Here is a 13,564-nt window from a genome sequence, read left to right as displayed (position 1 = left end):
AGAGAAAATTCTATAACAAATGTTCAAAATATGTGTAAATTTTTAATTCAAAATGATCTGCTACTAGAAATCCTAGTCAAATATCCCCAGTTTGCTATCTGTAGGTAGTAACTAAGTGATTGTAACCTATCCACTGCTGCCCACTGGATGGGGGGCGGTGTGCAGGACAAACATATCAATTGTGACACTAGCTCTCCACATATGTCAGTTGGTTAATTCAGAAACTGTACTTGAGGTCGATCTCGAACCCATTGTTGATGTGACGATGTGCATTGAATTTTGTAACTAGCTCATCAAGATTGTAACTTGGTTAGTTAAATGAATTGTAGAGTTCAGTCCCTGAGCCCATTATGTGCCTCTGTAACCCTTTCCACTACCGCCCTCAAGATGGGTATGGGGTACATAATAAATGAATTATACTAACTAAAACTCTAGAGATATCACAGAGATATATTTATTTCTGTTGTGGTGCTCATGGGTTCCATAACATCTATTACATTACATCAGATTAACATTTAGAAACAAAGTTTTTTACATGTAAGTAACACAAGGTAGAATGTGTGGAGTGACTGTATGTGTGGGGGTTTAAACAGAGGGGCTCCGTGTGTTGTCTGAAGACAAAGGTTTTATAGTTCTGTTAACAGATTTTGGCTGAGTGATGACGGGCTTGAGGTAACTTGCAGTGGTTGAACCCCATACCATATGTGAGATTGAGATAGATTAGCGAGTAGTATAGTGAGAGGAGAACAGAGTGATGAACATAACATCTGATTCTAGATAGTATGCCAACAGTTTATGAGACGTGTTGTGTGGGTATATATATATATATATATATATATATATATATATATATATATATATATATATATGTATATATATATATATATATATATATATATATATATATATATATATATATATATAACAGAAACTGTATTGGAGGGGATCTAAACATTCCCTCTAATGCGTTATGCGTGGTTTCCTCCGAGGCTATGGGTCCCCCTTCTTCCAGCTAGAGGTGGTACTCCCTTCCCATTTATATATATATATATATATATATATATATATATATATATATATATATATATATATATATATATATATATATATATATATATATATATATATGTACCACAGACTTGCAAGAACACGCAAGGCGATTATATTAGAAAGAACTCGTCTCGTGAAAGGTTCAAAGCTATGACTGACGGGCAGTGAACCGTTGACAAGTCCAATACCCTGACCAACTGACCACCAGGCAGCTAAAAGTTATAGGAAGAGGAAGCTATTTCCCCTACAGTAACCCAACTGCACCAGTCATGCGAACTCCTGGTCTCTGGCTGTCTGGTGCAGTCAATAACCGTGAAAGTGTTAAACCTCTCCCTGCAAGATGACCAGTGGGACCAAGCAACGCTCCCAGTTAGGCTCGGGGGTATAGGTATTCGCAAGGCAACACAGTTAGCATTGCCGGCATTCTTATCCTCGACCAGTGCTACACGTGAATTAGTTAAGGAAATACTACCAGAATACCTAAGAGACTCCATTGGGATTCATGATCCCAAATTCGCGGAAGGAGCCGGTCAGTGGGACACTTGCCAACGCTCACCCTCGACCGACTTTTCCAAATGACTGCAAACAGTCCAAATGGGATAGCCCCATAGTGGAGAACATCGCCACATCATTGCTGGAGGTAGCTTCCAGGAAGGACAAAGCGCGTCTCCTAGCTGTGCAAGCCCCCCATGCCGGGGACTTCCTGTTGGCAGTCCCTAATACCGCCTTGGGCACCCGCTTGGACCATCGTACCCTTAGTATTGGTGTTGCTCTGCGCCTTGCCGCCCCTATCTCCACCGAGCACCAGTGTATTTGCGGTCATGCACGGGCAGACCAATACGGCAGCCATGGTCTCATCTGTCGTAAGACACAGGGAAAGAGTGCCAGACATGAAGCAGTCAATGACATCATCAAGAGAAGTTTGGCTTCAGCTGGGTGTCCAGCACAAAGGGAACCCCAGTTGTGCAGACCTGACAACAGCCAAAAACGCCCAGATGGAGTCACCCTGCAGCCATGGAGGGAAGGTAAACAGGTCGTATGGGACTACACGTGTGCATCTACATTGGCTGATACCTATCTACCTTATAGCACAGCTGAGGGAGGCGGGGCGGCCACCTTCAGGGAGACCCAGAAAAGCAACAAGTACAGACACCTAGAATGTTGTTACAGGTTCGTGCCGATAGGCTCTGAGACTCTGGGCGCCTGGGGTAAATGTGCACTTAAGTTCCTGAAGGAGCTGGGCGAGGAACTCATTGGGAAAACTAAAGACTTACGAGCGGCCAGTTTCCTGTTCCAGCGCCTCACTGTCGCAGTTCATAGGGGAAATGCGTGTTGTATCTTGGGTACGCACCCGACCCCCGAGGAGCTGGACGAGGTCTTCGAACACTGATTGTTATATTGTTATATTGTTATATATGTGTGTGTGTGTTCTCTATAAACTGTAGCATTGCAATAAAATAAAATAAAATAAAAAATATATAAACAAAATAATAGGGGTGATAGGAGAAGAAAAGATTAAAGTGTTCAGTGAGAATCCGCAAGGTCTTCTCCGAGTACTCTTTATTTTCTTCGAGGGTGTGGGTCCCTACAATTGCACCAGAGGTGGTACACCTCTGGTGTATATATATATATATATATATATATATATATATATATATATATATATATATATATATATATATATATATATATATATATATATATATATATATATATATATGTCGTACCTAGTAGCCAGAACGCACTTCTCAGCCTACTATGCAAGGCCCGATTTGCCTAATAAGCCAAGTTTTCATGAATTAATGTTTTTTCGACTACCTAACCTAACTTTTTCGGCTACCTAACCTAACCTAACCTATAAAGATAGGTTAGGTTAGGTTAGGTAGGGTTTGTTAGGTTTGGTCATATATTTACGTTAATTTTAACTTCAATAAAAAAAAATTGACCTCATAAATAATGAAATTGGTAGCTTTATCATTTCATCAGAAAAAATTAGAGAAAATATATTAATTCAGGAAAACTTGGCTTATTAGGCAAGTCTGGCCTTGCATAGTAGGCTCAGAAGTGCGTTCTGGCTACTAGGTACGACATATATATATATATATATATATATATATATATATATATATATATATATATATATATATATATATATATATATATATATATATATATATATATATATATATATTGGTGTATACTGGCAGCAGGTTTTCTTTCAAACATGTTTCATTGAATATGACCGCATATTCTGTATTTATTATTTTCTGGTTTAGGGCTTCTATCCCTCTAACTATTTTCTTAGCATCAGGGCTTAATTGAAATAGGAGTTCTCCAAAACTCATTTTCGTACTTTTAAGGTGAAGAAAAGAAGTGAAAGACTGATTAAAAAAATAGAGTCTCATGGTATTGGGGGTGCTATATTAAGCTGGATTAGGGCATGGCTATACCAAAGGAAACAGAGAGTTAGTATAAACGGAATCAAGTCAGAGTGGGAAAATGTTGTAAGTGGAGTGCCTCAAGGCTCTGTCCTGGGACCTCTGTTGTTTATAATATATATAAATGATTTAGATTCAGGTTTGAGTAGCAACATTTGCAAATTTGTCGATGATACGAAAATCGGTAGGGAAATTAATTCGGAGGAGGACTCACTATCACTTCAAGTTGATCTAGATAGGGTTTTGAAATGGTCAAAGGATTGGCAGATGCAGTTTAATGCTGATAAATGTAAAGTTCTGAGGTTAGGTAATGATGATAGAGTTACAAGATACGAGCTAGATGGTGTTGTGATTGCGAAGTCGGATTGCGAAAGGGATCTGGGAGTTATGATTAGTAAGAATTTAAAACAAAAGGATCAATGCATAAATGTTCGTAATAAGGCAAATCGGACACTTGGATTTATTAATCGCAGCGTTAGTAACAAGACACCTGGTGTGGTTCTCAAGCTATATCTTGCTCTAGTTAGGCCCCATTTAGATTATGCAGTTCAGTTTTGGTCGCCATATTATAGAATGGATATAAATTCACTTGAACGTGTCCAGCGTAGGATGACTAAGTTAATTCCCCAAATTAGAAATCTTTCATATGAAGAAAGATTAACAAAGCTTAAGTTGCATTCACTGGAAAGGCGAAGAGTTAGGGGTGACATGATAGAGGTTTACAAGTGGATGAATGGACATAACCGGGGGGATATTAATAGGGTATTAAAAGTATCAACACAGGACAGAACACGAAACAATGGGTATAAATTGGATAAGTTTAGATTTAGGAAAGACTTGGGTAAATACTGGTTCAGTAACAGGGTTGTTGATTTGTGGAACCAATTGCCGCGTAACATTGTGGAGGTGGGGTCCCTCGATTGTTTCAAGCACGGGTTGGACAAGTTTATGAGTGGGATTGGGTGGTTATAGAATAGGAGCTGCCTCGTATGGGCCAATAGGCCTTCTGCAGTTACCTATGTTCTTATGTTCTTATGTTCTTATGTTCTTCTTAAGTGATTTACTATAGAGTGTATTACACTTATTTGTATAATTTGCACGACGTTTCGAACCTCCATGGTTCATTCTCAAGTGAACAGATCTTACAATACTAGTTGATTTTATACCCGCATTAGGTCAGGTGATAATACAATGAAGGTGAAAACATGGGGGGATACATAAGGGATAAACATAGGGGCTGCAGAAGGCTTATTGGCCCATACGAGGCATCTCCTATCCAAACACAAAGATTAATCCAGTGTAATTGGCCTGTTATGTTGGACATTGTCTTCTGAGTTGGCATCGATATGTTCTTGTCTTGTCCTCACTCTCATGGTGGGTAGAGTAAATAGTTCCGTGATTTGGGTGTTCATGGTAGGTCGCTCTATTCTTATGTGAATTGCCTCAAAAATGGACACCCAAATCACGGAACTATTTACTCTACCCACCATGAGAGTAAGGACAAGACAAGAACATATCGATGCCAACACAGAAGACAATGTCCAACATAACAGGCCAATTACACTGGATTAATCTTTGTGTTTGGATAGGAGATGCCTCGTATGGGCCAATAAGCCTTCTGCAGCCCCTATGTTTATCCCTTATGTATCCCCCCATGTTTTCACCTTCATTGTATTATCACCTGACCTAATGCGGGTATAAAATCAACTAGTATTGTAAGATCTGTTCACTTGAGAATGAACCATGGAGGTTCGAAACGTCGTGCAAATTATACAAATAAGTGTAATACACTCTATAGTAAATCACTTCTTTTCTTCACCTTAAAAGTACGAAAATGAGTTTTGGAGAACTCCTATTTCAATTAAGCCCTGATGCTAAGAAAATAGTTAGAGGGATAGAAGCCCTAAACCAGAAAATAATAAATACAGAATATGCGGTCATATTCAATGAAACATATATATATATATATATATATATATATATATATATATATGCAAACAAGCCTGAATGGTCCCCAGGACTATATACAACTGAAAACTCACACCCCAGAAGTGACTCGAACCCATACTCCCACAACTGGTATGTACAGGGACGCCTTAATCCGCTTGACCATCACGACCGGACAAAAGGAAGTGATAGCCGAGGCTATATGAACCACTTCCCCGCCGGCACTCGGATGGTAATCTTGGGCATAGCATTTTATCAAATCACCTCATTCTTTGGGGCACACGTGAGGAACACAAATGCAAACAAGCCTGAATGGTCCCCAGGACTATATACAACTGAAAACTCACACCCCAGAAGTGACTCGAACCCATACTCCCACAACTGGTATGTACAGGGACGCCTTAATCCGCTTGACCATCACGACCGGACAAAAGGAAGTGATAGCCGAGGCTATATGAACCACTTCCCCGCCGGCACTCGGATGGTAATCTTGGGCATAGCATTTTATCAAATCACCTCATTCTTTGGGGCACACGTGAGGAACACAAATGCAAACAAGCCTGAATGGTCCCCAGGACTATATACAACTGAAAACTCACACCCCAGAAGTGACTCGAACCCATACTCCCACAACTGGTATGTACAGGGACGCCTTAATCCGCTTGACCATCACGACCGGACAAAAGGAAGTGATAGCCGAGGCTATATGAACCACTTCCCCGCCGGCACTCGGATGGTAATCTTGGGCATAGCATTTTATCAAATCACCTCATTCTTTGGGGCACACGTGAGGAACACAAGGAAGTGGTTCATATAGCCTCGGCTATCACTTCCTTTTGTCCGGTCGTGATGGTCAAGCGGATTAAGGCGTCCCTGTACATACCAGTTGTGGGAGTATGGGTTCGAGTCACTTCTGGGGTGTGAGTTTTCAGTTGTATATAGTCCTGGGGACCATTCAGGCTTGTTTGCATTTGTGTTCCTCACGTGTGCCCCAAAGAATGAGGTGATTTGATAAAATGCTATGCCCAAGATTACCATCCGAGTGCCGGCGGGGAAGTGGTTCATATAGCCTCGGCTATCACTTCCTTTTGTCCGGTCGTGATGGTCAAGCGGATTAAGGCGTCCCTGTACATACCAGTTGTGGGAGTATGGGTTCGAGTCACTTCTGGGGTGTGAGTTTTCAGTTGTATATAGTCCTGGGGACCATTCAGGCTTGTTTGCATTTGTGTTCCTCACGTGTGCCCCAAAGAATGAGGTGATTTGATAAAATGCTATGCCCAAGATTACCATCCGAGTGCCGGCGGGGAAGTGGTTCATATAGCCTCGGCTATCACTTCCTTTTGTCCGGTCGTGATGGTCAAGCGGATTAAGGCGTCCCTGTACATACCAGTTGTGGGAGTATGGGTTCGAGTCACTTCTGGGGTGTGAGTTTTCAGTTATATATATATATATATATATATATATATATATATATATATATATATATATATATACCCGCATATATATATGTATATCACTGAAAACTCACACCCCAGAAGTGACTCGAACCCATACTGCCAGAAGCAATGCAACTGATTTACAGGATCCCTTAACCACTCGACCAACACGACCGGACAAAAGAGGATGGTAGCCGAGGCTATTTCCATCCCCCCGCCGGCACTCGGTTGGTAATCTTGGGCATGGTATTTTAGCAAATCACCCTATTCTTTGGGGCACACGTGAGGAACACAAATGCGAACAAGCCTGAACGGTCTTTCAGTGGCATATATGCCTGGAGACCTTTCAGGCTTGTTCATATATATATATATATATATATATATATATATATATATATATATATATATATATATATATATATATATATATATATATATATATATATATATATATATATATATATATATATATTTTAATGCTGATATATATATATATATATATATATATGTTTAACAAATTTGTTATCTTTTTATTCTAGCATTGTTGAGGCAGTTGATAGTGGTAAGGATTGCGATGTTGTATACCTTGACTTTAGCAAAGCTTTTGATACAGTGCCACATGAAAGACTGATTAAAAAAATAGAGTCTCATGGTATTGGGGGTGCTATATTAAGCTGGATTAGGGCATGGCTATACCAAAGGAAACAGAGAGTTAGTATAAATGGAATCAAGTCAGAGTGGGAAAATGTTGTAAGTGGAGTGCCTCAAGGCTCTGTCCTGGGACCTCTGTTGTTTATAATATATATAAATGATTTAGATTCAGGTTTGAGTAGCAACATTTGCAAATTTGCCGATGATACGAAAATCGGTAGGGAAATTAATTCGGAGGAGGACTCACTATCACTTCAAGTTGATCTAGATAGGGTTTTGAAATGGTCAAAGGATTGGCAGATGCAGTTTAATGCTGATAAATGTAAAGTTCTGAGGTTAGGTAATGATGATAGAGTTACAAGATACGAGCTAGATGGTGTTGTGATTGCGAAGTCGGATTGCGAAAGGGATCTGGGAGTTATGATTAGTAAGAATTTAAAACAAAAGGATCAATGCATAAATGTTCGTAATAAGGCAAATCGGACACTTGGATTTATTAATCGCAGCGTTAGTAACAAGACACCTGGTGTGGTTCTCAAGCTATATCTTGCTCTAGTTAGGCCCCATTTAGATTATGCAGTTCAGTTTTGGTCGCCATATTATAGAATGGATATAAATTCACTTGAACGTGTCCAGCGTAGGATGACTAAGTTAATTCCCCAAATTAGAAATCTTTCATATGAAGAAAGATTAACAAAGCTTAAGTTGCATTCACTGGAAAGGCGAAGAGTTAGGGGTGACATGATAGAGGTTTACAAGTGGATGAATGGACATAACCGGGGGGATATTAATAGGGTATTAAAAGTATCAACACAGGACAGAACACGAAACAATGGATATAAATTGGATAAGTTTAGATTTAGGAAAGACTTGGGTAAATACTGGTTCAGTAACAGGGTTGTTGATTTGTGGAACCAATTGCCGCGTAACATTGTGGAGGTGGGGTCCCTCGATTGTTTCAAGCACGGGTTGGACAAGTATATGAGTGGGATTGGGTGGTTATAGAATAGGAGCTGCCTCGTATGGGCCAATAGGCCTTCTGCAGTTACCTTTGTTCTTATGTTCTCAAGCTATATCTTGCTCTAGTTAGGCCCCATTTAGATTATGCAGTTCAGTTTTGGTCGCCATATTATAGAATGGATATAAATTCACTTGAACGTGTCCAGCGAAGGATGACTAAGTTAATTCCCCAAATTAGAAATCTTTCATATGAAGAAAGATTAACAAAGCTTAAGTTGCATTCACTGGAAAGGCGAAGAGTTAGGGGTGACATGATAGAGGTTTACAAGTGGATGAATGGACATAACCGGGGGGATATTAATAGGGTATTAAAAGTATCAACACAGGACAGAACACGAAACAATGGATATAAATTGGATAAGTTTAGATTTAGGAAAGACTTGGGTAAATACTGGTTCAGTAACAGGGTTGTTGATTTGTGGAACCAATTGCCCCGTAACATTGAAGGACCTGGTGACTCTAGTGGGAGCCCTGAGGACAGAGTTGGACTCTCTGCGGGAGGAGGTGCGTCAGCTTAAAAAACAACGAGAAGTAACGAAGGAGGAGACCAGCAGTAAAGGGACCTCGTCTTGGAGAGTTGCGAAAGACAGGGGCCTTAAGAAGACTTTGATAAAGCCGCCTTCAAACGCCATAGCAACTTCAAATTCATTTGACATTTTGGAGGACGAGTGCTGTGGAGAGACTGTGGATCGCGCAAAAGGGAAAGCAACGAAGAGAAAGGAAGCGCAGGCCCCTCAGAAAGTAAAGGAAGTACCTAAGCAAACATTAGTTGTGGGAGATTCCCAGATAAGGTATTTGGATAGAACGTTTTGTGCTAGAGATAGGGGGAACAGGTTAAGGGTTTGCTATCCCGGAGCTGGCATTGGTGATATTATAAACAACATGAATGATATTATGGATGGTAATGGGAACAATCCCATTATTTGCATTAGCGTGGGAGGAAATGATGTTGGTCGAGTCAGGAGTGAGGAGCTGATTCAGAGGTATAAAACAGCCATAGAGTTAGTTAGGAGCAAGGGAGGAATCCCGATCATATGTGGCATTCTTCCAAGAAAGGGAGTGGGAAATGAATGGATATCGAGGGCACTTGGTGTCAATTGCCGGCTGGAAAGATATTGCAAATCAAATGCAATATCTTTCATAGACAACTGGGAACACTTCTATGGAAGAAATGAAATGTATGCTCGTGATGGGGTGCATCTATCGAGAGCTGGGGTTGTTGCTGTTGCGAACTCGTTAGAAGAAGTGGTTAGAGGTGTTTGTTTGGGTTTAAACTGTTAGTAGATAGAGGTATGGGAATTGATTTGGAGGAAGGAAGTAATAAAAGTATGTGTTTGTGGGAGAAAGGAATTGGCAAAACGATCAGGGAAAGAGAAGGTCCGCAAAATAACAATTCACTTAGGGTATATTACACTAACAGTAGAAGTCTAAGAAATAAAATTAACGAATTAAATGCTCTTGTCTGCACAGAAAAAATAGATATTATTGCACTTACCGAAACGTGGATGAATGTAGAAAATAGAGAACTATTAGCTGAATATCAAATATATGGATTTAAACTATTTCACACAGATAGATATATTAGACGAGGAGGTGGAGTAGCCATATATGTTAGGGACAATTTGAAATGTAGTCTCAAAGAGGGAATCAAAACAGAGCCACACACAGAAACTATTTGGATTGAATTAAACGAAAAAGCTAATAATATTATAATAGGAGTAATATATAGGCCACCAAATTTAGACAGAATGGAAGCAAAGCATCTATGGGATGAAATATCTAGAGCATCTAGATCTAACAGTATTTATGTCATGGGTGACTTTAATTTTAGCGGAATAAACTGGTTGAACAAAACAGGGAATAGTGAAGCAGAAGATTTTCTAGAATTAATTGACGATTGCTTTCTTACGCAACACATTAAGGAACCAACACGGGAAAATAATATTTTAGATTTAGTGTTAACTAACAGGGAAACGCAAATTAATGACATCGAAATAGGGAGTGAGCTAGGGAGCAGTGATCACAAAGAAATCAGATTTAGCATAGAATGGAATAGACCAGTAGGAGAAAATTCTGTTAAAGTGCCAGATTTTCGAAAAGCTGATTTTAATAGCCTAAGAAATTTTTTGGGTCAAATTGATTGGAAAGGCTTGGGTATGGGGTGTGGGCCGGTCTTGGAGCGAGACATGAACCCAGCGATAGGTGACTTAAATGGGGATTTCGATGTGGATTCAATATATAACTTATTTAAGAATATTCTAAACAAAGCACAGGAACGTAGTATACCATACAAATTGAATAGATCGTATACTAATGACCCAAAGTGGATAACAAAGAATTTGAAGAACCTTATAGGTAAAAAGAGAGCTTGGTACAAAAGGATTAAAAATGGGGAGGTCACTTTAGAACAGGAATTCGTACAACTGGTTAGAAATGTTAAAAAAGAGATAAGGAAAGCAAAAAGAAACTATGAAGTTCGCATAGCAGGGCAAGCAAAGACAAATCCTAAAGGGTTTTTTCAGTTATATCGTACTAAGACTAGGGAAAGGATAGGTCCATTAAAAACTGAGACAGGTCAAATAACAGATAGTGATGAAGAGATGAGTAGTATTTTTAATAAATATTTTGTATCTGTATTTACTAAAGAGGAACTTAACAATATGCCTTCAGCCGAACAAGTCTATGTGGGTGGGGACGAGGACAGGTTGACGAGTTTAGCAGTTACCAGGGAGGATGTTCTTAAACAAATAGTAAAACTCAAACCAAACAAATCCCCAGGGCCGGATGAAGTGTTTGCTAGGGTGCTTAAAGAATGCAAAGAGGAGCTTTGTGACCCACTGTCAACCATATTTAATAAATCAATAGAGTCAGGCAGAGTGCCAGAGTTTTGGAAAGTTGCTAATGTGATACCAGTTTTTAAGAAAGGAGATAGATCACTTGCGTCTAACTATCGACCAATTAGCCTAACGTCTATTGTGGGAAAGTTACTCGAATCTATAATAGCAAATAAAATTCGTCTTCATCTTGAAAAACATAAATTAATAATTGAGTCGCAACATGGTTTTATAAATGGCCGTTCATGTTTAACAAATTTGTTATCTTTTTATTCTAGCATTGTTGAGGCAGTTGATAGTGGTAAGGATTGCGATGTTGTATACCTTGACTTTAGCAAAGCTTTTGATACAGTGCCACATGAAAGACTGATTAAAAAAATAGAGTCTCATGGTATTGGGGGTGCTATATTAAGCTGGATTAGGGCATGGCTATACCAAAGGAAACAGAGAGTTAGTATAAATGGAATCAAGTCAGAGTGGGAAAATGTTGTAAGTGGAGTGCCTCAAGGCTCTGTCCTGGGACCTCTGTTGTTTATAATATATATAAATGATTTAGATTCAGGTTTGAGTAGCAACATTTGCAAATTTGCCGATGATACGAAAATCGGTAGGGAAATTAATTCGGAGGAGGACTCACTATCACTTCAAGTTGATCTAGATAGGGTTTTGAAATGGTCAAAGGATTGGCAGATGCAGTTTAATGCTGATAAATGTAAAGTTCTGAGGTTAGGTAATGATGATAGAGTTACAAGATACGAGCTAGATGGTGTTGTGATTGCGAAGTCGGATTGCGAAAGGGATCTGGGAGTTATGATTAGTAAGAATTTAAAACAAAAGGATCAATGCATAAATGTTCGTAATAAGGCAAATCGGACACTTGGATTTATTAATCGCAGCGTTAGTAACAAGACACCTGGTGTGGTTCTCAAGCTATATCTTGCTCTAGTTAGGCCCCATTTAGATTATGCAGTTCAGTTTTGGTCGCCATATTATAGAACATAAGAAGAACATAAGAACAAAGGTAACTGCAGAAGGCCTATTGGCCCATACGAGGCAGCTCCTATTCTATAACCACCCAATCCCACTCATATACTTGTCCAACCCGTGCTTGAAACAATCGAGGGACCCCACCTCCACAATGTTACGCGGCAATTGGTTCCACAAATCAACAACCCTGTTACTGAACCAGTATTTACCCAAGTCTTTCCTAAATCTAAACTTATCCAATTTATATCCATTGTTTCGTGTTCTGTCCTGTGTTGATACTTTTAATACCCTATTAATATCCCCCCGGTTATGTCCATTCATCCACTTGTAAACCTCTATCATGTCACCCCTAACTCTTCGCCTTTCCAGTGAATGCAACTTAAGCTTTGTTAATCTTTCTTCATATGAAAGATTTCTAATTTGGGGAATTAACTTAGTCATCCTACGCTGGACACGTTCAAGTGAATTTATATCCATTCTATAATATGGCGACCAAAACTGAACTGCATAATCTAAATGGGGCCTAACTAGAGCAAGATATAGCTTGAGAACCACACCAGGTGTCTTGTTACTAACGCTGCGATTAATAAATCCAAGTGTCCGATTTGCCTTATTACGAACATTTATGCATTGATCCTTTTGTTTTAAATTCTTACTAATCATAACTCCCAGATCCCTTTCGCAATCCGACTTCGCAATCACAACACCATCTAGCTCGTATCTTGTAACTCTATCATCATTACCTAACCTCAGAACTTTACATTTATCAGCATTGAACTGCATCTGCCAGTCCTTTGACCATTTCAAAACCCTATCTAGATCAACTTGAAGTGATAGTGAGTCCTCCTCCGAATTAATTTCCCTACCGATTTTCGTATCATCGGCAAATTTGCAAATGTTGCTACTCAAACCTGAATCTAAATCATTTATATATATTATAAACAACAGAGGTCCCAGGACAGAACCTTGAGGCACTCCACTTACAACATTTTCCCACTCTGACTTGATTCCATTTATACTAACTCTCTGTTTCCTTTGGTATAGCCATGCCCTAATCCAGCTTAATATAGCACCCCCAATACCATGAGACTCTATTTTTTTAATCAGTCTTTCATGTGGCACTGTATCAAAAGCTTTGCTAAAGTCAAGGTATACAACATCGCAATCCTTACCACTATCAACTGCCTCAACAATGCTAGAA

The sequence above is a fragment of the Procambarus clarkii genome, chromosome 22, assembly GCF_040958095.1.
Source record: "Procambarus clarkii isolate CNS0578487 chromosome 22, FALCON_Pclarkii_2.0, whole genome shotgun sequence".
Lineage (NCBI taxonomy): Eukaryota > Metazoa > Arthropoda > Malacostraca > Decapoda > Cambaridae > Procambarus > Procambarus clarkii.
The sequence above is the reverse complement of the archived record's forward strand: the minus strand, read 5'-3'. Positions refer to the sequence as shown.